Source organism: Rhinatrema bivittatum, chromosome 17 (genome assembly GCF_901001135.1).
Source record: "Rhinatrema bivittatum chromosome 17, aRhiBiv1.1, whole genome shotgun sequence".
Lineage (NCBI taxonomy): Eukaryota > Metazoa > Chordata > Amphibia > Gymnophiona > Rhinatrematidae > Rhinatrema > Rhinatrema bivittatum.
In genome coordinates, this window is record NC_042631.1 from 46,680,112 (window position 1) to 46,700,630 (window position 20,519).

A 20,519-nucleotide genomic window follows, 5' to 3' on the forward strand; every position below is an offset into this window, starting at 1 on the left:
GCCTGCCACATCCATTGTTGTTTTTTGCCCCTTCAGTTCATATTGTCATGGCCTTGCTGAGTTTTCGTCAATGCCCAAGGACTATGTCCATTATGGACCTGCATGATGTATGCATCCTCTGCCTGGGGGCATCACATGACAACCTTTACGACCAGATGACCCCAAAGGGATGTCACACTCGCCTAGACAAGATAGAGAATCTCTGCAGGGCAAGAAAGTCCAAGCTATCAGTATTGACGCCAAAGGACCATAGAGCCGCACCAATGGACACCAAGCCATCTACATGTGTCATTCTTTTATCTAAGTGTGAGACAGCTTCAGAGACAGTTTAAAGAACAGCAGTGCCCTTAATTTACAAGCAAGCAGTGCCTCCTGGATCCCTTTTGGTGTATTTCCACTAAACAGATGGCCCAAATATATTTTATAATCACAGTCCCTCCTTTTTTTTTGTCCAGGGGCATGCTGCTTGTCTTAAAAATTAGTTATACTTTCACCCATAGTGCATAATCTGCTAAATTCTTCATCCGGAGATTCGTTCTGTGGTACTACAAGTGTTTTAGAGACCAGTATTTTAGGAATGCTTTTCTTGCATAACACAACAATGCATTGAACAGATACACATAAAATAAAAAACACTATAATGGTTATAAGAATCCCCAAAGTCCTAGCATCCTGCCTAAGCCAAAAACATCTAGCGCCATTATCTAAAACTACTTCCTTAAGAGATTTAATTTCTTGTTGCATTAGTCCCATAATCTTCATTGTCTCATTCATAGTGACTTCTACAGTGGCAGAAAGATTTTCTTTTTAAAGCACTTTCAAGTTCAAAAACACCTAAACCAGGAAAAATAGTCCTCAAAATACGATGAAAGTATCACAGTCCATCTGGAAATCGAGTAGGTGACCTGCGCCTTTTCTTAGGGGCAAATCAGTTCTGTTGAAAGAAGACACTGGTATAATGTATCCAAAGGAAAACTGAGCAGTAGTATTGAAGGAAATAGTCTTTACTGCTCCCCATGGTGCAAAGAACCATAGTCCTGAAGTACTATAAACTGATAGTCTGCTGTCATTCACTTTTACCTCAGAGGTGGTGAAGTAGATTTTTGATATGTTCCCTTCCAGTTACAACAGGAAGACCCAGCACAGAGCAGCCTTGCTCTTCAATATAAGCCTTGGCAAGCAGAAGCATGGGTGAAGGGGTGTACTCATCATGAATATAGTTCCCAGTACACCTGAGGTTGCGTCATAACCAGTAGGACAGGTTCCTTGAATCTTTTTCAACTTCCATAGGGCACAGTTTGTGAATCTCATAGACTGACTGGCTGCTCTTGCTGTGGTCACAACAAGGTAGAGTCTTGTTAAAGCATGGAGGATGCTTATAGTCCACGCAGTATGAAGGATGCGCCCCGGGGAGAGCCGCCATCTTGTTGTAAACCTTATATAGGTGAGCAGTCATGTTTAGTTCATGGTCAAAACATTCATGTACAAAGTTCCACCGTGCAGACAGATGATACTTCACCACACAATAGTAACCCTTCTTGTAGGTGACAGTCATTGTATCGGTGCAGTTTGCCCAGGGTGTGGCACCCTCTGGTTGAAAGCACTACCCTGCCTGTTTGGTGCGCAGGGGTAGGGCATATGGGTTCGAGTGGGTGAGAGAGACAGCTGTAGGTGCAATGTAAGTATCTCGATTAAACTACATTTTCCCTTTTTTATGTTCCTCTCTCAGCCTCGCCAGCAGGGCAAGGGTTTTAAACCATAGGCTAACTGGCACTGTTGTTAATTTTCCTTGTATAGTTTTGTTTTTTTCCAGTACACATTTATTAACAAATATACAGATAAATAATTCACAATCACTTTTAATAAGTTCTCCTTAAGTAAAAATAGTCTGCAATGGGCGTCTCCAAAGTAGATAAAAAGAAATAGTGCATTTGACCAAAAATAAATCTTTCAAACCAATCTACCATAGCAGAGATTTGAAGTTTGGCTAATAGGCAGCAACACTTGCATAACACGAAGAAATGGCAGATATATTAAACGAATACTTCAGTTCTGTGTTCACTAAAGAAGACCCTGGAGAAGGACCATCTCTACACAACAAGAAACTGGAAGGAAGTGGAACAGACGAAAACCCTTTTACAGTAGAAAATGTATGGGAAGAGCTAAAGAATCTGAAAGTGGACAAAGCCTGATGGGATTCATCCAAGGATACTGAGGGAGCTCAGAGATGTGCTGGCGGGTCTGATGTGTGACCTGTTCAATAGATCCCTAGAAACAGGAGTGGTGCCGAGTGATTGGAGAAGAGCGGTGGTGGTTCCACTTCACAAGAGTGGGAACAGAGAGGAGGCTGGTAACTACAGACCGGTTAGCCTCACTTCGGCGGTGGGAAAAGTAATGGAGTCACTGTTGAAAGTGAGAATAGTGAACTATCTACAGTCCGGAGAATTACTGGACCTGAGGCAGCATGGATTCACCAGGGGAAGATCCTGTCAGACAAATCTGATTTACTTTTTTGACTGGGTAACCAAGGAATTGGATCGAGGAAGAGCGCTCAATGTCATCTACTTAGCTTTTGATACGGTTCCGCATAGGAGACTGGTGAATAAAACGAGAAGCTTAGGAGTGAGTGCCAAGTTGGTGACCTGGATTGCAAACTGGTTGACGGACAGAAGACAATGTGTGATGGTAAATGGAACTTTCTCTGAAGAGAGAGCGGTTTTAAGTGGTGTACCGCAAGGATCGGTGTTGGGACTGGTCCTGTTCAATATCTTTGTGAGCGACATTGCGGACGGGATATTAAGGTAATATTTGTCTTTTTGCGGACGACACTAAGATCTGCAACATAGTGGACACGCCGGAAGGAGTGGAGAGAATGAGACGGGATTTAAGGAAACCGGAAGAGTGGTCGAAGATATGGCAGCTGAGATTCAATGCCAAGAAGTGCAAAGTCATTCATATGGGGAGTGGAAATCCGAATGAACTGTATTCGATGGGGGGGGGGGGGGGAAGGCTGATGTGCACGGAGCAGGAGAGAGACCTTGGGGTTATAGTGTCTAATGATATGAAGTCTGCGAAACAATGCGACAAGGCGATAGCAAAAGCCAGAAGAATGCTGGGCTGCAAAGAGAGAGGAATATCGAGTAAGAAAAGGGAAGTGATTATCCCCTTGTACAGGTCCTTGGTGAGGCCTCACCTGGAGTACTGTGTTCAGTTCTGGAGACCGTATCTTCAAAGAGACAGAGACAAGATTGAAGTGGTTTTGCTATGGGGAGCGGGTTAAGGTGTGCTTAACGAAGGGAAAGTCGTTGTTTGAAGGTTATTGCTCTGTTCCTAGCCAATATAAAGGTCTTATTGCAAAAGTATATAAACTATTGAATGCAAAACTACTAGACGATACCGCACATATCCGGGCATGGAAGAAAGACTTACCCAGAGAATATATGGACTCGGATTGGGAGGCCCTTTTTGACTCTTTGAGTAAAGCCTCTGTATCATCGGCTTTGGTCGAAAACGGATATAAACAATTGTACCGATGGTATCTCACGCCTGAGCGACTGGCCAAAATCTCACAGACTATTTCTCCTCTATGTTGGCGAGGGTGTGCATCCGTCGGAACCTACATTCATATGTGGTGGTCGGGGGATTGTATAATGCCGTTGTGGAGGCAGGTTGAAGACCATTTAACTCAGATATTGCATACACCGCTCCGATTACAACTAGCCACAGCACTTCTGAATGCGTCAGATAGTGGCCACCAACCTGCTCATCGTGCACTGGTAGTACAGACCTGTATTGCTGTGAGGCTGGAAATAGCAAAGGACTGGAGGGCACGCCGAGGCCCAACCTTGGCAGCAGTGTTGGCAAGACTTGATCATGTCTGTACCCTGAGTAGATTAACAGCAGCAAAACACCATACCATTCAACGTTTCCAGAAAACTTGGCAACCTCACCTGACCTGGCTCATTCACCAGAAGACATGAACGTCCACTCTTCAATGTACAACACTCCAACACGCAGTTCTGCTTGCAGGCACGCAATGATTTCGACTCACAAGGATACACTTACGGATCAGTCCCACCATGACTCTTTATTGGGCTTCTGTAGCCAAGAAGGGACATTTAATGTTTTTCGTTATTAATTTGACATATCTGATGTGGACAGGAATGACTCTTGCTTTCTAGCCGAACATCCAATTTCGGGGGAGGGAGGGGGGGAAGTGGGGGGGAATCATAAAGAGCATCAAAGTTGTTTAAACAGTTTGTCTTTGTATCTGACTTCTTGTTAATAAAACTTTAAATGGAAAAAAAAAAAAAAAAGATTGAAGTGGTACAGAGAAGGGCGACCAGAAACGTGGAGGGTCTTCATCGGATGTCATACGAGGAGAGATTGAAGAATCTAAATATGTACACCCTGGAGGAAAGGAGGAGCAGGGGTGATATGATTCATACTTTCAGATACTTGAAAAACTTTAACGATCCAAAGACAACGACAAACCTTTTCCGTCAGAAAAAAATCAGCAGAACCAGAGGTCACGAGCTGAGGCTCCAAGGAGGAAGACTAAGAACCAATGTCAGGAAGTATTTCTTCACGGAGAGAGTGGTGGATGCCTGGAATGCCCTTCCGGAGGAAGTGGTGAAGTCCAAAACTGTGAAGCACTTCAAAGGGGCGTGGGACAAACACTGTGGATCCATCAGGTCTAGAGGATGCGTATAAAGAGCAGGCAGCAAAACACTGCACGGAGCGGCAGTAGCCACAGAGGCATTCACGGAGCGGGATGCCAGTGGCCAGTGGTTGGTGTTCCACCTTCACGGAGCGGAAGGATGGAGGGCTGCCATCTCCCAATTAAAAAAAGAAAAAAAAACAAACCAAAAAAAACAGGGATGGGTTCATGGGCTATAGGTATTACCAATTATTAGGCTTATTCAGTTACCAATTATTAGGCTCTTCAATATTTGATGATAGTTAATGTGACTTTCAAGGCATACTTCACTTTCAATGCATATCCAGCATAGCTCCCTGCTTCAACAGCAGGGGAGAAGAAAAACTAATACTTCACGCATATCCAGCATTGCTCTCTGCTTCAACGGCAGAGAGCTATGCTGCCGCTTACCCAACTAATCAAACTTAATATTTTACTTGGTAGCAGCTCCATCACTGCTCTCTACATTAATAGTGGGGGTGAAAGGGAAATAGAACCTAAGGTTACTAAGAGCCAAGAGAAACAGATAAGTATGAGAGAAAAGAAGTGTGAAGCTTGCTGGGCAGACTGGATGGACCGATTGGTCTTCTTCTGCCGTCATTTCTATGTTTCTATGTAACACTTTTCCTAATAGATATATAGGCAGTTCTCAAAAATAGCCTGCATCATAAGACACTGTTTCCCTGTATGCAGGAGTTGTAGCTAATGCAGAGATAAACAAACCATCTAATAGAAAAAAAACCCCTCTAGATTGTTACAGTGCTCGGTAAAAATGAATTGTAAGGGACCCTTGGTTCTGGTATTTCTTTGCTGGGTAAATCTCCCATTTTTTTTCTCAAGTAGCAATCCTTTGTCGGATTACAGACACTCTCCTCTTGTATCACAAATACTCCATGTATGCAAGTGTTCCCAAGAAATCAAGGTTCTTTTTGCTATCCCCTTTTTCCACACACTGGGTTTTTTTTGTTTATTTTTCATAAGCAGGGGTGCACTTCCCATACTTATCCTAGCCGTTTTCAAGGCTAAATACCCAGGGAATTCACTACCCTGTATCCCAGCCCTAGACAATCCCAGAGAATTTGTCTCCCTGAATGTGGATTGCCCAGACTGTCCCAGCCTATTAACCTTAGGCTGTAAATCTAGGGATTTTACTTCCCTATAGTTCACCGGGCCCGGTATTTTTATCCAGAAGCCTAGCGCCCTGTTTGTTAGCAGCTGGCTTTACTGCACTGCGCCCTGTCATGTAAGCAGCAGGTTTGTCTTTTTCTTAAGTTGCCGGCTGGAGCCCTGCGCCCTTATCCGTTAAGCAGCAGGCTGCCACAACCCAGTGCCCTATCAATTAAGCTACTGGCTTTATCAGGTACCTTTGTAATACTGAACGCTTTGTTATTCATAGAACACACAAGTCACTTAACAGTGCAAAAATAATGAGTAAACACATTTCCCTTAAAGGTCTCAATATTAGTGCAATACAAATGGTACAGCACAAAAAAACAAAGAGAAAAAGATTAAAAATACCTTCAGGGATCCTGTGTCCTGTATTCTGTTCAAATCGAGAGGGAATGGCTGTGCATGTCCTGTTCCAGGCGTCCTCTCCCCCGGCTCAGGCCAGGCCAGCACTCCCTTCTTTGATTCCCGGCCAATGCACCATCTGCAATAAAAAAAAAGTTTACCAAGGACACAGAGGACAACATAGACAGTGTATTTCTTATGAATAATAGCCTTTATTTCTTATTTCTTATTTATTTCTTATGCATAAGGAAGTCAGCTCTCGTAGACATCATCAGCAGGGGCTGTCTGCTCCGTTGATGGCACTGGGGAGTGGCCCGTCTGTCTGTCTCCTCCAGGACGAGCACATCAGGTTCATCGTCTTCGACCTTGGCACCGGGGAAAGGCCGCTCCAAGCATCGAGGGAAGCCCAGGAAGCATTGGCACCAGTCGCCTTCGATGCACAGTACTGGGCTTGGGTCAGTGCCAGCGCTTGCTGTGATGCTCCCAAAGCAACCCTATGGTGAGGAGTACCTATCCTTCATCGATGCCAGGGGTCTGCGATGGTTTACAACGGTCCTGGTGTCAGTCGCTGATCCACCTCTGGGCTCTGAGGAAGACCTGGCCACCCTTTCTGCCTCCCAGTTTGTTTTGGTATTGGCAACTTTGAGGACAAGTTGGAGTACAGAGTCCAGCTGGCGTTTGATCGAGCTCTGTTGGGCATCAAACTGGTGACACTAACGGGACCGATGCTCACGCTCTCCCTGTTGGAACCACTACTGGAGCATCTCAATATGCTCATTGGGGTTTTACCAATCCAGCTAGTCCCAGTTCCCAGGGGGGCCATCGATGCCTGGCAAGGCACCAATGCTCTCTCCATTCAATGCGGTGCTTCTTGCCGTTCCTCTGAGGAGGAAGCGCCATCAATGTCAGTGCTGACACTGCAGCCTGAAGCCCCCCTATCCAGCTTTGCCAACAATGGTGCCCAGGCCTCTGGATGAAGGCCGAGCACCCAGGGCCCCGTCCCCTGTAGATTTCAGTGAGGGTGAGGCCCCATATAATTCTTGGGGGGAGGGCACTGCAGAATCCCCATCAGAGGATTCGGAAGGTCTCCCCTCTGAACTATCTCCGCCTGAGGACTTAACCGATGCAGGTTTTGTAAGGGCAATGGCTGAGGCCATCCCATTTCAGTTGACGACTGAGGAGGACACCAGGCACAAGATGCTGGAAATCCTCCAGTTTGTGGAGGCTCCTAAAGCGATCATGGTGGTCCTGGTGCATGAGATCTGTAAGGAGCTGCTGTTGAGGATTTGGGAGAGCCCCCTCTCGGTTTCTTCTGTAAATAGGAAGGCTGACAGGGTTTACTTTGTCCAACAGGCTACCAGATTCGAAAAGCATCAGCTGGCACACCAATCTGTAGTGGTCAAATCCACTCTCAAGAAGGCCAGATGTTCTCGGAGCCATGCCTCTGCGCCCTCGAGGAAGGACCACAGAGCACTGGATGTTCTTGGGATGAAGGTCTTTCAAGGGGCAGTGCTTATTGCCTGCATCACTTCCTACCAGCTCTACATGAGCCAGTACTCTCGCAACTTCTGGAAGAATGTGCAGGAGGTGACCGAGGGGCTGCCTCAACAGCAGCAAGACATCTTTCTGTCGCTGGTGCATCGGAGCCTGGAGTGCGGAAAACATGAGGTGCGTTCCACCTATGATGTTTTTGAGACAGCAGCGGGAATCTGTGCCTGTAGAATGGCATGGCTGCGGGCCTCTGATTTCCGACCGGAGGTACAGGAAAGACTTGCTGACCTGCCATGTACAGGAGAGAATCTCTTCAGAGACAAAGTGAGGGACGTGGTGGCCCAGTTGTGGGAGAATAAGAACATAAGAAATTGCCATACTGGGTCAGACCAAGGATCCATCAAACCCAGTAACCTGTTTCCAACAGTGGCCAATCCAGGCTACAAGTACCTGGCAAGTACCCAAACACTAAGTAGATCCCATGCTACTGATGCCAATAATAGCAGTGGCTATTTCCTAAGTCAACTTAATTAATAGCAGTTAATGGACTTTTCTTCCAAGAACTTATCCAAACCTTTTTTAAACCCAGCTACACTAACTGCACTAACCACATCCTCTGACAACAAATTCCAGAGTTTAATTGTGCATTGAGTGGAAAATAATTTTCTCCACTTAGTTTTAAATGTGCTACTTGCTAACTTCATGGCGTGCCCCCCTAGTCCTTCTATTATCTGAAAAAGTAAGTAATAGATTCACATCTACCTGTTTTAGACATCTCATGATTTTAAAGACCTCTATCATATCCCCCCCTCAGCCGTCTCTTCTCCAAGCTGAAAAGTCCTAACCTCTTTAGTCTTTCCTCATAGGGGAGCCATTCCTTTATCATTTTGGTCTCCCTTCTCTGTACCTTCTCCAGTGCAACTATATCTTTTTTTTGAGATGCGATGATCGGAAGTTTACACAGTACTCAAGATGCAGTCTCACCATGGATCGACAGAGGCATTATGACATTTTCCATTTTATTCACCATTCCTTTCCTAATAATTCCTAACATTTGTTTGCTTTTTTGACTTCCGCAGCACACTGAGCTGACTATTTCAATATATTATCCACTATGATGCCTAGATCTTTTTCCTGAGTGATAACCCCAGCATCTCTCCGCCAGCACTTCGGACCCACCCTCCTCAGCCAGGAGGCTTGCAAGACAGGCTCAGAGGAAGTCTTTCTACCACCAGAGGAAGTACTATCCTCCTGCCCCTCGCGCCCGACCACAAAGAGTGAGCTCCTGTGGCAGTCTCGGGCTTTAAAATTAATGAAGATAAATCAGAGCTATTAAATATCTCAGTTTCTACCGATTTTCTTTCATTGAATTACAGATCGTCTCCCCTTCCAAGCAGCAAAAGGGTGGGTGAAATATCTAGGGGAAAAACTGGACCAGATATAAAGGAGCTATTTGAGCTCAACTATACTCCTCTATTATCTAATTTTCAAAAAGATTTGGACAGGACAGGATGGCTTTCTCTTGGTTGGGGAAGGTAGCTATTATTAAAATGAATGTGCTGCCACGACGTTGTTGTTGTGGTTTTTTTTTTCAAACACTTCCCATCTCTGTACCTGATTCTCTTTTGAAGCAATAGCAACACAAGCTCCTTCGCTTTATCTGGAAATGAGGACCACCTAAAGTCACTAAAACTGTTCTGTTTCTGGACAAATTGAGAGAGGGTCTGCAGGTAGCGCACTTGGAGAGGTTCTTTGCTGCATCCCAGCTGAGTGTGTTTCTGCGTTGGCGTAGGGATGGTGAGCTGAAACCTTGGGCTCCTATAGTATCACAGGGGGCTGGGGATCCCCTGCACATTAGAGCTTGGCAAAAGGCAGGGTTTAATCTTTATGGTTTATCACCTTTTTCTAAATTAATTGATAAGGTTTGGGCAAAGTGGAAACCCATATTAGTAGGTGTTAAACAGGTGTATCACTTGACGTCTTATCTCTTTGATAGCTACTTCCCTCCAGGGACTGAGCAGAGGGGGATAGAAGGATGGAGGGGGAAGGCTTTGTTTAAATGGGACAAATTGTGGAATGGCCAGAAGTTATTGCCGTTTACAGACTTGCGGCAATCCTACCCGGTCTCTGATTTGATCCTTTTTGCTTATAACCAGATTGTTCACTTTTTCACCTCATCAAAGGTGGGTCAGGAGCTTAAGCAGGGCAGGTCTCTTTGAAAGTTAATGTACTCAGGCTGACAAACTTACTAAACCTATCCCTAAGATCTACACCTTACTAAATCGGGATCCCCAAAAGAAAATGGCGTATCAAATTGCTTGGGAGCAAGACCTGGAGGGTAAAGATTGGGATAAATGCTTCCTAGCGGTCAGCAGGAATTCAGTATCATCAATAATTAAGGAAAACAGCACTTCCAGAGCAGAGTGTTGCTGTTTGGGCTAGCATCTGCCCCACATCTTTACACAATGCCTGGCCATGGTGGGGGCGCACCTCCGCAGACTGGGAGTGCATGGTTTCCCCTATCTGGATGATTGGCTGGTCAAGAGCACCTCTCAGACGGGGCAGATCAGTCCTTGAGCTTGATCATTCAGGTGTTTAAGTCACTAGGGTTCGTCATCAACTATCCAAAGTCCCATCTCAGCATGGCACCTCAGTTGGACTTCATAGGTGCCCTGCTAGACACTGCTCAGGCAAAGGCCTTTCTGCCACAATCCAGGGCGCTCACTTTGGCATCCATTGCAGAGGTGATTCAACAGAGCCAGCAGATATCAGCTCGGCACATGTTTAGGCTGTTGGGCCACATGGCCGCAACTGCCCATGTCACTCCCTTGGCACGTTTACACATGTGTAGAAGCCGAATGGATCTTGAGGTTGCAGTAGCACCAGGCCACTCAGGACCTCCAGGTTCGCATCCGCATCACTCCGTCTCTCTGGGACTCACTGTCCTGGTGGCAGGTTCTCTCAAATTTGGAGCAGGGAATATATTTCCAAACTCCCCCTACTCAAATTGTCCTTACCACAGATGCGCCCACCCTGAGGGGTGGGGTGCTCATGTAGACTGGCTCTGCAGTCAAGGTCTGTGGTCCGCCCAGGAAGCACGATGGTAGATCAACTTCCTGGAGCTTGGGTGATCAGGTATGTTCTATGGGCTTTCAGAGATCGGCTGTCCAACAAAGTTGTCCTGATCCAGACAGACAACCAAGTAGCAATGTGGTATGTCAACAAGCAGGGAGGCATGGGGTGTGTACATCCTGTGTCAGGAAGAGGTCCAGATCTGGTCCTGGGCTCTGTCCCACGGAATGGTGCTCTGGGCCATGTATCTGGCCGGAATGGAGAACGTGATAGCAGTCAGACTTAGTCGAGCCTTCAGACCCCTACGAGTGGTCACTGGACCAGGGTGTGCTGAATCGGATATTCCACTTCTGGGGAAACCCAGACATGGAAGGGTCTTCTGTATGCATATCCTCCGCTTCCTCTAGTAACAAAGACTCTCCTGAAGCTTCGAGAAGACCCGGGGGACTATAATTCTTTTAGCCCCTTGTTGGTCGAGACAGATCTGGTTTCCACTCCTTCGGGAGTTGTCCCTCTGGGAACCGATCAGTCTGGGGGCTTCCCCAGATCTCATCACGCAGGAACAGGGAAGGCTAGGGCATCCCAACCTCCAGGCCCTGTCACACACACAGCCTGGATGTTGAGAGGCTGATTCTGTGGCCACTTGATCTCTCCGAAGATCTCGTAGCTTCTAGAAAGCCTTCCTCTAGAAAGTCCTACGGACTGAAGTGGAGGAGGTTTTCCATATGGTGTGAGCAAAAAGCCCTAAATCCTTTCTCCTGCCCCACACAAAAACTGTTTGACTTATTTCTCCACCTATTGGAGACTTGCCTAAAACCCAGCTCTGTTAGAGTTCATCTTAGTTCAATTAGAGCATACCAACAAGGTGTAGCTGTTACACACATCTCTGTACAGCCTATACTTGTACGCTTCATGCGGGGCCTGCTTCAATTGAAGCCTCCCTCTGTGTCTTGGACCTCAATGTGGTGTTAGCTCAGCTGATAAAATCTCCTTTTGAGCCGCTGCTCACCTGTGACCTGAAGTACCTGACCTGAAAGGTCATATTTTTGGTGCCAGTCACCTCACTGCGCAGGGTCAGTGAGCTCCAGGCCTTAGTGACTTAGCCACCTTATACCAAGTTTTACCATGACAGGATGGTCTTGCGCACACACCCCAAGTTCCTGTCTAACATGGTAACAGATTTCCATCTTAACCAGTTAATCGTCCTGCCAGCATTCTTTCGCAGGCCCCATATGCACCAAGGTGAACAAGCAGTGCACAGTTTGGATTGCAAGAGAGCCTTAGCCTTCTACCTGAAGCGGTCAGAAACCCATAGACAGTCCATCCATCTTTTCATTTCTTTTGAAGAAATAAATTGGGAGTTACCATTGCCAGACAGACACTATCCACTTGGCTAGCAGACTGCATCTCCTCCTGTTATGCCCAGGTGGGACTGCATCTTGGGGGTCATGTCAAGGCTTATTCTGTCAGAGCCATGGCAACGTCAGTGGCCTACTTGCGAGCAGTTCCCATGGAGGAGATCCTCAAGGCTGCGACATGAATGTGTGGAGAGAACTCCACATCACACTACTGTTTGGATAGGGATGGATGATGTGACAATAGGTTTGGCCAGACTGTCCTCCGTAATCTCTTTAAGGTGTAGAACCCAACTCTCTCTGCCTAGGGCCTGTTTGTTTGGGTTCAGGCTGTCTCCTCCTCTTGTTACCAACAGCACTGTTGTTGTGCCCGTTGGCACCTGATTGGTGTCTGTTGGTCCCCTTTTGTGTTGGGGAGCAGCCTGTAGCTAGGGATTCACCCATGTGTGAGAACTATCATCCTGCTTGTCCTAGAAGAAAGCAGAGTTGCTTACCTGTAACAGGTGTTCTCCTAGGACAGCAGGATGTAGTCCTCATAAAACCTGCCTGCCACCCCACAAAGTTGGGGTGCTCCTATTTTTTATTTTATTTTTATTGTAATTCTATGTTACTAGACTGAAAAGGGACCCCCGCATGAACATGTGGTATAGGGCATGCTGGGCAAGCTCAGTGTAGCCAGTCAGAGTTCTGGAAACTTTGACATAAGTTTTCTATCCGGGGCTCCATCCGATGATGATATCCATGTGTGAGGACTACCATTCTGCTGTCCTAGGAGAACACCTATTACAGGTAAGCAACTCTGTTATATCCAGCTAAAGTTTAAAATTCCTAAGCCCCTAAGTCTTGAGGAAGTGTTATCGGAACAGCCCGAGGTTGATGCTGAGTGGGAACGTTAGTCGGAGCAGTCTGCTCCTGAATATACCTGGCAACTTTAGGGCAACCATTTTTGCAAGCTGGCTTACCCAGCTACGTTCATCTGGCACCCATACTACCCAGCCCTGCCACTCTTTATCTAGCTAAAGAAGAGCTGGGTAATGATTTCACTGGTGAGAGGTGTGGGAATATCAAATCTTGGGTTTGTCTGACTTAAAAGTGAATATCAACCTTCCTGTTCTCCGTAATTCTAACATCTCAGTGACTAAGATTCTGCTGTCTGCCGAGCTCCACCTGAAGGGAATCCCCACCTCACAACCAAGGAATATTTACAGCCAAAGGTTTTTGTAGCAATTTTAAGACCCGAGGGAATGAATAATTTTTTGTTTTCTAACAGTTCTGCATCTCTTTAATTTTTAACCCTGTTCTGTCTGATCTTTTTCTTTTGTCTTTAATCACTTCCTCTCTCTTGTTCTTGTTTTATTGTCCCTGTCGATTCTCCTTCCCTTACTCTACCTTTCCTCTCTCCTTCCCATAACTCACCTCTATTTTTCTTCCTCTTGCTTCCTTCATAATCCTTCCACAACCCTCTCTCCCTCCTAACATTCTCGATCTCTCTCCATAACCTTTATCATTGACTCCGCCCTTCCCTCTGCAACCTTCTCAGTTCTCCATCTCAGCAACTTTCTATTCCTTCCTCTAAAATCTTCTGTAAAAGCTTTACCCTCCGCATCCTCCTGTCCCTACTGCCCCACTCTGTTTTGTTCTGTACTCAATCTTCTGTGCCTTATGCATGTCTTCTCCTCCCTGAACCATTCTGCTACTTCAAATCTACTGTGAAGCTAAGCTCCCTGGGCCTGCCCCGTCTCCTCCAGCCTTTCTCGGGTGGGTGCTCCCTAAGCTGTTGCAAGCAGGTTGTCTTTCATGTCCTAGCTTTGCACTTTCTGTTATGACTTTTCTGCCCAGGATATAACCGAGTGGTGGCATCAGATTTTAGGCAAAGTGCAGAACAAAGAAAATGGCGTAACCAAACTTTAAAAAAATGTTTCTATTAGGTTTTATTACAACAGCACAGAGTACCTCCCTGCCGCCGGAGAGGAAAGAGCAGCAAGGCCGAAGGAAGCCCGTCGTCACCTCTTGGTACACTTCCTTTCTTAAATTACTAATGAGAGATCTGTTGTCAAGGCAAAACCCAACATCTCTCTCCCAGTTACCCAAGAGAATTATTCATACAAGATCCTAAGATAGCGTCTGACGGTAGTTTATAGTTACACCCTCTAACAGAGGAAGTGGAACTGAAGCGGATCACCAGATCTGCTTCTCCAACAAAGCAGGCCCGGCGGGAGCATTGGGCTTGGGCTTGACCAAATGCCGGCAGCCCTGGCCTAGGACAGGAGATGCAGCATGGAAAGCTTCCCAGCTCTCGTGGGCTTTTGAATATAAATCTGTTACAGTGGATGGTGCCCACAGCCCAGCCGGCCTGCACTGAGTGATGTTACTGTCACAGGGAAGGGAAGCAGCTGTACAGTTTGCCTTTTCTCAGGCTTTGCTCCTGGACTTTGGGAGCCTGCAGTGTTCTGGATATTTAATATAATTGTGTGGATGTCTTCACCCTGGGTGTTGCATGACTGGAGGGAAGGGGATTTCTCCTATGGCATACGGACTGCCCGGGATGATGGGGGTGGGCTCTAGGGCTCTCTGCAGCCCCAGGAGGGGGCGGGCACCGGCCCTTTGGAGACTCAGCATGGTGTGTAGTACACGTTTGTGACTAGGTGGAGCTTTTGTACTTATTTTGTAATTATTTAAAAAAAGGTCTTGTAAATAAAAAGAAATGATTCTAGTTACAAGATGTTACTTCTTTCTTACCCTTTAAAATATTTTGGTGCCTGTGTAACAGGCCCTCCCCACACTTCTGACAATATAGAGTGTTCTCTCCCTCCCCCATGCAAACTGTTTTGGTAAATTCTTACTCCCACGCTCCTTTATCCCCACAGATAGTAATTTTGGGGTAGTCTGTCCCTTTTGGTGCAGGTGAGCTGTGACCTGCTGCAGGACCTGCTGCAGGATCAGAGGCCACCGGTGATAACATTACAAAGTGTATTCACACCTCCAACAAGCAACTCTGAGGCCGATGCAATAAAATGTGTGTAAACAAACAGGCATCCAGACTGGACGCCCGCTTTTTAATGCGCACACATTCACCTCTCTTGGGCGCCCGATGCAATATGTAAGTGACCTGCCGCGCTAGGGATAAACCGTGTCCCTAGCCTGTCCTTGGCAACGGGCACCCAGGGGACGTGGCTGTGCGAGTTACCAAAACAGACGCTCAAGTTTACGAGCACTCGTTCTATTCTGCGGCAGCTAATTGACCGGCACAATAAACACGGCCTGGAACGTGTATATTGTGCCCACAGAGCTTTCTTTGTTTCAGGAAAGCATTTTAAATTTAGCATGGCGCTGCTTTCTGCGGTTCCTCCTACTTAATATCGTGATGAATCTAAGTAGGATAAACCATGGTAAGCACAATTTAGCCCGATTCACGCTGTAAGGCTTAATGCCAGTTTCCGGGTTGGCATTAAATTTTTGGCATTAACAAGGGCGCATTAGGCAAGCGGGGATTTTTTGCATCGAGGGGTAGTAGCTAATAGTCTCATCTATGTGGCAGTTACATGCAATGAGTGCTATTAGCTATGAGCAAGTTTGGACGTGCTAATCCCCTTTCTGCATCGGGTATAGCCTAGCACACCCAAACCGCGCATCTGACCGCAGGTTAACTTGTGTGCTAGCCTCAGCACATGATATTGGATCGGCCCCTCTGGGAGCTTCCTGTTCTTGCATACTTTGTCATGAAAGTGTATTAAGTGTGATTGCTGTGAGAGAGAGATGCTAGATTCCTGCAGTGAATTAGCAGGCAGCTTGTGGGTAGTAGAGCCTGTCCTGGGTGTGGCATCTGTGAAGGGCAAGCACTGCACAGGCACTGCAGCGTGTCCTGGGGGGATCAGAGATTGGGGGGAACCTTGCAGGCGCTGCAGCGTGTCCTGGGGGATCAGAGATTGGGGGGAACCTTGCAGGCGCTGCAGCGTGTCCTGGGCGGATCAGAGATTGGGGGGAACCTTGCAGGCGCTGCAGCGTGTCCTGGGGGGATCAGAGATTGGGGGGAACCTTGCAGGCAGTGCAGCGTGTCCTGGGCTGATCAGAGATTGGGGGGAACCTTGCAGGCAGTGCAGCGTGTCCTGGGCGGATCAGAGATTGGGGGGAACCTTGCAGGCGCTGCAGCGTGTCCTGGGGGGATCAGAGATTGGGGGGAACCTTGCGGGCGCTGCAGCGTGTCCTGGGGGGATCAGAGATTGGGGGGAACCTTGCGGGCGCTGCAGCGTGTCCTGGGGGGATCAGAGATTGGGGGGAACCTTGCGGGCGCTGCAGCGTGTCCTGGGGGGATCAGAGATTGGGGGGAACCTTGCGGGCGCTGCAGCGTGTAATGGGGGGATCAGAGATTGGGGGGAACCTTGCGGGCACTGCAGCGTGTCCTGGGGGGATCAGAGATTGGGGGAAACCTTGCGGGCGGTGCAGCGTGTCCTGGGGGGATCAGAGACTAGTAGGCACCTCCTGCGTTTAACAGTCTGGCAGCATAAGAACATAAGAACATGCCATACTGGGTCAAACCAAGGGTCCATCAAGCCCAGCATCCTTTTTCCAACAGTGGCCAGTCCAGGCCATAAGAACCTGGCAAGTACCCAAAAACTAAGTCTATTCCATGTTACCATTGCTAATGGCAGTGGCTATTCTCTAAGTGAACTTAATAGCAGGTAATGGACTTCTCCTCCAAGAACTTATCCAATCCTTTTTTAAACACAGCTATACTAACTGCACTAACCACTTCCTCTGGCAACAAATTCCAGAGTTTAATTGTGCGTTGAGTAAAAAAGAACTTTCTCCGATTAGTTTTAAATGTGCCCCATGCTAACTTCATGGAGTGCCCCCTAGTCTTTCTATTATCCGAAAGAGTAAATAACAGATTCACATCTACCCGTTCTAGACCTATCATGATTTTAAACACCTCTATCATATCCCCCCTGCAGTCGTCTCTTCTCCAAGCTAAAAAATCCTAACCGCTTTAGTCTTTCCTCATAGGGGAGTTGTTCCATTCCCCTTATCATTTTGGTAGTCCTTCTCTGTACCTTCTTCATCACAATTATATCTTTTTAGAGATGCGGCGACCAGAATTGTACACAGTATTCAAGGTGCGGTCTCACCATGGAGCGATACAGAGGCATTATGACATTTTCCGTTTTATTCACCATTCCCTTTCTAATAATTCCCAACATTCTGTTTGTTTTTTTGACTGCCGCAGCACACTGAACCGACTATTTCAATGTGTCATCCACTATGACGCCTAGATCTCTTTCTTGGGTTGTAGCACCTAATATAGAACCCAACATTGTGTAATTATAGCATGGGTTATTTTTCCCTATATGCATCACCTTGCACTTATCCACATTAAATTTCATCTGCCATTTGGATGCCCAATTTTCCAGTCTCACAAGGTCTTCCTGCAATTTATCACAATCTGCTTGTGATTTAACTACTCTGAACAATTTTGTGTCATCTGCAAATTTGATTATCTCACTTGTCGTATTTCTTTCCAGATCATTTATAAATATATTGAAAAGTAAGGGTCCCAATACAGATCCCTGAGGCACTCCACTGTCCACTCCCTTCCACTGAGAAAATTGTCCATTTAATCCTACTCTCTGTTTCCTGTCTTTTAGCCAGTTTGCAATCCATGAAAGGACATCGCCACCTATCCCATGACTTTTTACTTTTCCTAGAAGCCTCTCATGAGGAACTTTGTCAAATGCCTTTTGAAAATCCAAGTATACTATATCTACCGGTTCACCTTTATCCACATGTTTATTAACTCCTTCAAAAAAGTGAAGCAGATTTGTGAGGCAAGACTTGCCCTGGGTAAAGCCATGCTGACTTTGTTCCATTAAACCATGTCTTTCTATATGTTCTGTGATTTTGATGTTTAGAACACTTTCCACTATTTTTCCTGGCACTGAAGTTAGGCTAACCGGTCTGTAGTTTCCCAGATCGCCCCTGGAGCTCTTTTTAAATATTGGGGTTACATTTGCTATCCTCCAGTCTTCAGGTACAATGGATGATTTTAATGATAAGTTACAAATTTTTACTAATAGGTCTGAAATTTCATTTTTTAGTTCCTTCAAAACTCTGGGGTGTATACCATCCGGTCCGGGTGATTTACTACTCTTCAGTTTGTCAATCAGGCCTACCATATCTTCTAGGTTCACCGTGATTTGATTCAGTCCATCTGAATCATTACCCATGAAAACCTTCTCCATTATGGGTACCTCCCCAACATCCTCTTCAGTAAACACCGAAGCAAAGAAATCATTTAATCTTTCCGCGATGGCCTTATCTTCTCTAAGTGCCCCTTTAGCCCCTCGATCATCTAACGGTCCAACTGACTCCCTCACAGGCTTTCTGCTTCGGATATATTTTAAAAAGTTTTTACTGTGAGTTTTTGCCTCTACAGCCAACTTCATTTCAAATTCTCTCTTAGCCTGTCTTATCAATATCTTACATTTAACTTGCCAATGTTTATGCTTTATCCTATTTTCTTCTCTTGGATCCTTCTTCCAATTTTTGAATGAAGATCTTTTGGCTAAAATAGCTTCTTTCACCTCCCCTTTTAACCATGCTGGTAATCGTTTTGCCTTCTTTCCACCTTTCTTAATGTGTGGAATACATCTGGACTGTGCTTCTAGAATGGTATTTTTTAACAATGACCACGCCTCTTGGACATTTTTTACTTTTGTAGCTGCTCCTTTCAATTTTTTTCTAACAATTTTTCTCATTTTATCAAAGTTTCCCTTTTGAAAGTTTAGCACGAGAGCCTTGGATTTGCACACTGTTCCTCTTCCAGTCATTAAATCAAATTTGATCATATTATGATCACTATTGCCATGCGGCCCCACCACCTTTACCTCTCTCACCAAGTCCTGTGCTCCACTGAGAATTAGATCTAAAATTGCTCCCTCTCTCGTCAGTTCCTGAACCAATTGCTCCATAAAGCTATCATTTATTCCATCCAGGAACGTTATCTCTCTAGCGTGACCCAATGATACATTTACCCAGTCAATATTGGGGTAATTGAAGTCTCTCATTATTACTGCACTACCAGTTTGGTTAGCTTCCCTAATTTCTCTTAGCAGATTAATGGAGGTCCCTTTCTTCTCTGAACCACCCACAATTTCTCACAGTCTGTTGCACACTTCTTAATCTTGTCTCATTCACTTATTTTCTCTCTCATACATTTGCACTGTTTTCTAAGAACACCTTACTACTACTTAGCATTCCTATGCTGCTGCTAGGTGTATGCCTGCTCAATAGAGCTTATGCTCTAGCTAAGAGACACAGGGAAGATTATTACAGTAAAACATGAGAAGGCTAAGTTAGGAAGATTTTGGATTTAAAAGCAGACTCAAAGAGGTCGGCCTTTAAGCAGAACTTGAACACTGCTAGAGATGAAGCAAGACCAACTCAGGCAGGCTGTTCCAGGCATACGATGCCTCAAGACAGAGCATGCAGAGTCTGACATCACGAGGTGGGATGGTATTAGGAGGAGACCTAAGCTTTATTTATATTCCACTTTTTGCAGCAAAGTGGATTACATTCAGGTACTTATAGGTATTTCCCTATCCCCAGAGGGCTTACAATCTAAGTTTTTGTACCTGAGGCAATGGAGGGTAAAGTGACTTGCCCAAGGTCATAAGGAGCGACAGTGGGACTTGAACCCTGCTCTCCTGGTTCATAGCCCACTGCTCTAACCACTAGGCTACTCCTCTACTCCACAGCTTTAGGTCGGGGATGAGCAAGCTATTGCCCATAGGCCACAACCAAGCCAGGAGCATCTTTCTTTCAGCTCACAGCAACGCCATATGCTCCATCCCATAGTGGCAACAAACATTTTGTGTACCCCAACACCCTCGCCTCTACTGCCATCTGAGTGGCTAGTGGTCTGCTCTCACTACCTCTCCATGCTTCCTTCCGGCCCCCATGATCAGCTACTCCTGCAACCAGCTGATCCCTTTTTAATCACTTCAGATCCAGAATTCAGGCCCACAGTGATTGCTGAAAAAAAGAATCCAGCAACTGTTTGGAACATCTAATTGTAGGGTAGACAGGAAGGAGGTGTATGCAGGAACAGCTACTTGGGATGAAACACCCGGAGCACCCAGAAGAGTAGTGGACTGCAAGAACGGCCGCCTGATACCTTGCCTGTATCAGGCGACAGATCCTCCTGTCCATTACTGCAGGCCTCACTAATGTTCTCAAGATTCACTATCATAGAAACAAATCCTGAAGACCAGGAAAAAGACTGATGCTCTCCAATTTAGTGAAAATCTGAGCATCAAGTTAGAAAATCTCTCAGAAGCCTCAGTAGATAATTTAGTTAACCACTGGAACGACTCCTGTACGTCAGCTCTGGACCA

At 46.1% G+C, this 20,519-nt stretch overlaps 1 protein-coding gene across 1 annotated transcript in view; it reads left to right on the forward strand.

The window, feature by feature from the left end:
* The window catches only part of PIDD1 (p53-induced death domain protein 1), a 59,196-nt gene extending 44,354 nt beyond the window's left edge, over nucleotides 1-14,842 (forward strand). Inside the window, exon 17 of the mRNA XM_029582418.1 lies at nucleotides 14,058-14,842. The gene's annotated coding sequence lies outside the window, so the exon portion shown is untranslated. The remainder of the gene's footprint in view (nucleotides 1-14,057) is intronic.
* The last annotated feature ends 5,677 nt before the right edge of the window (nucleotides 14,843-20,519 follow it).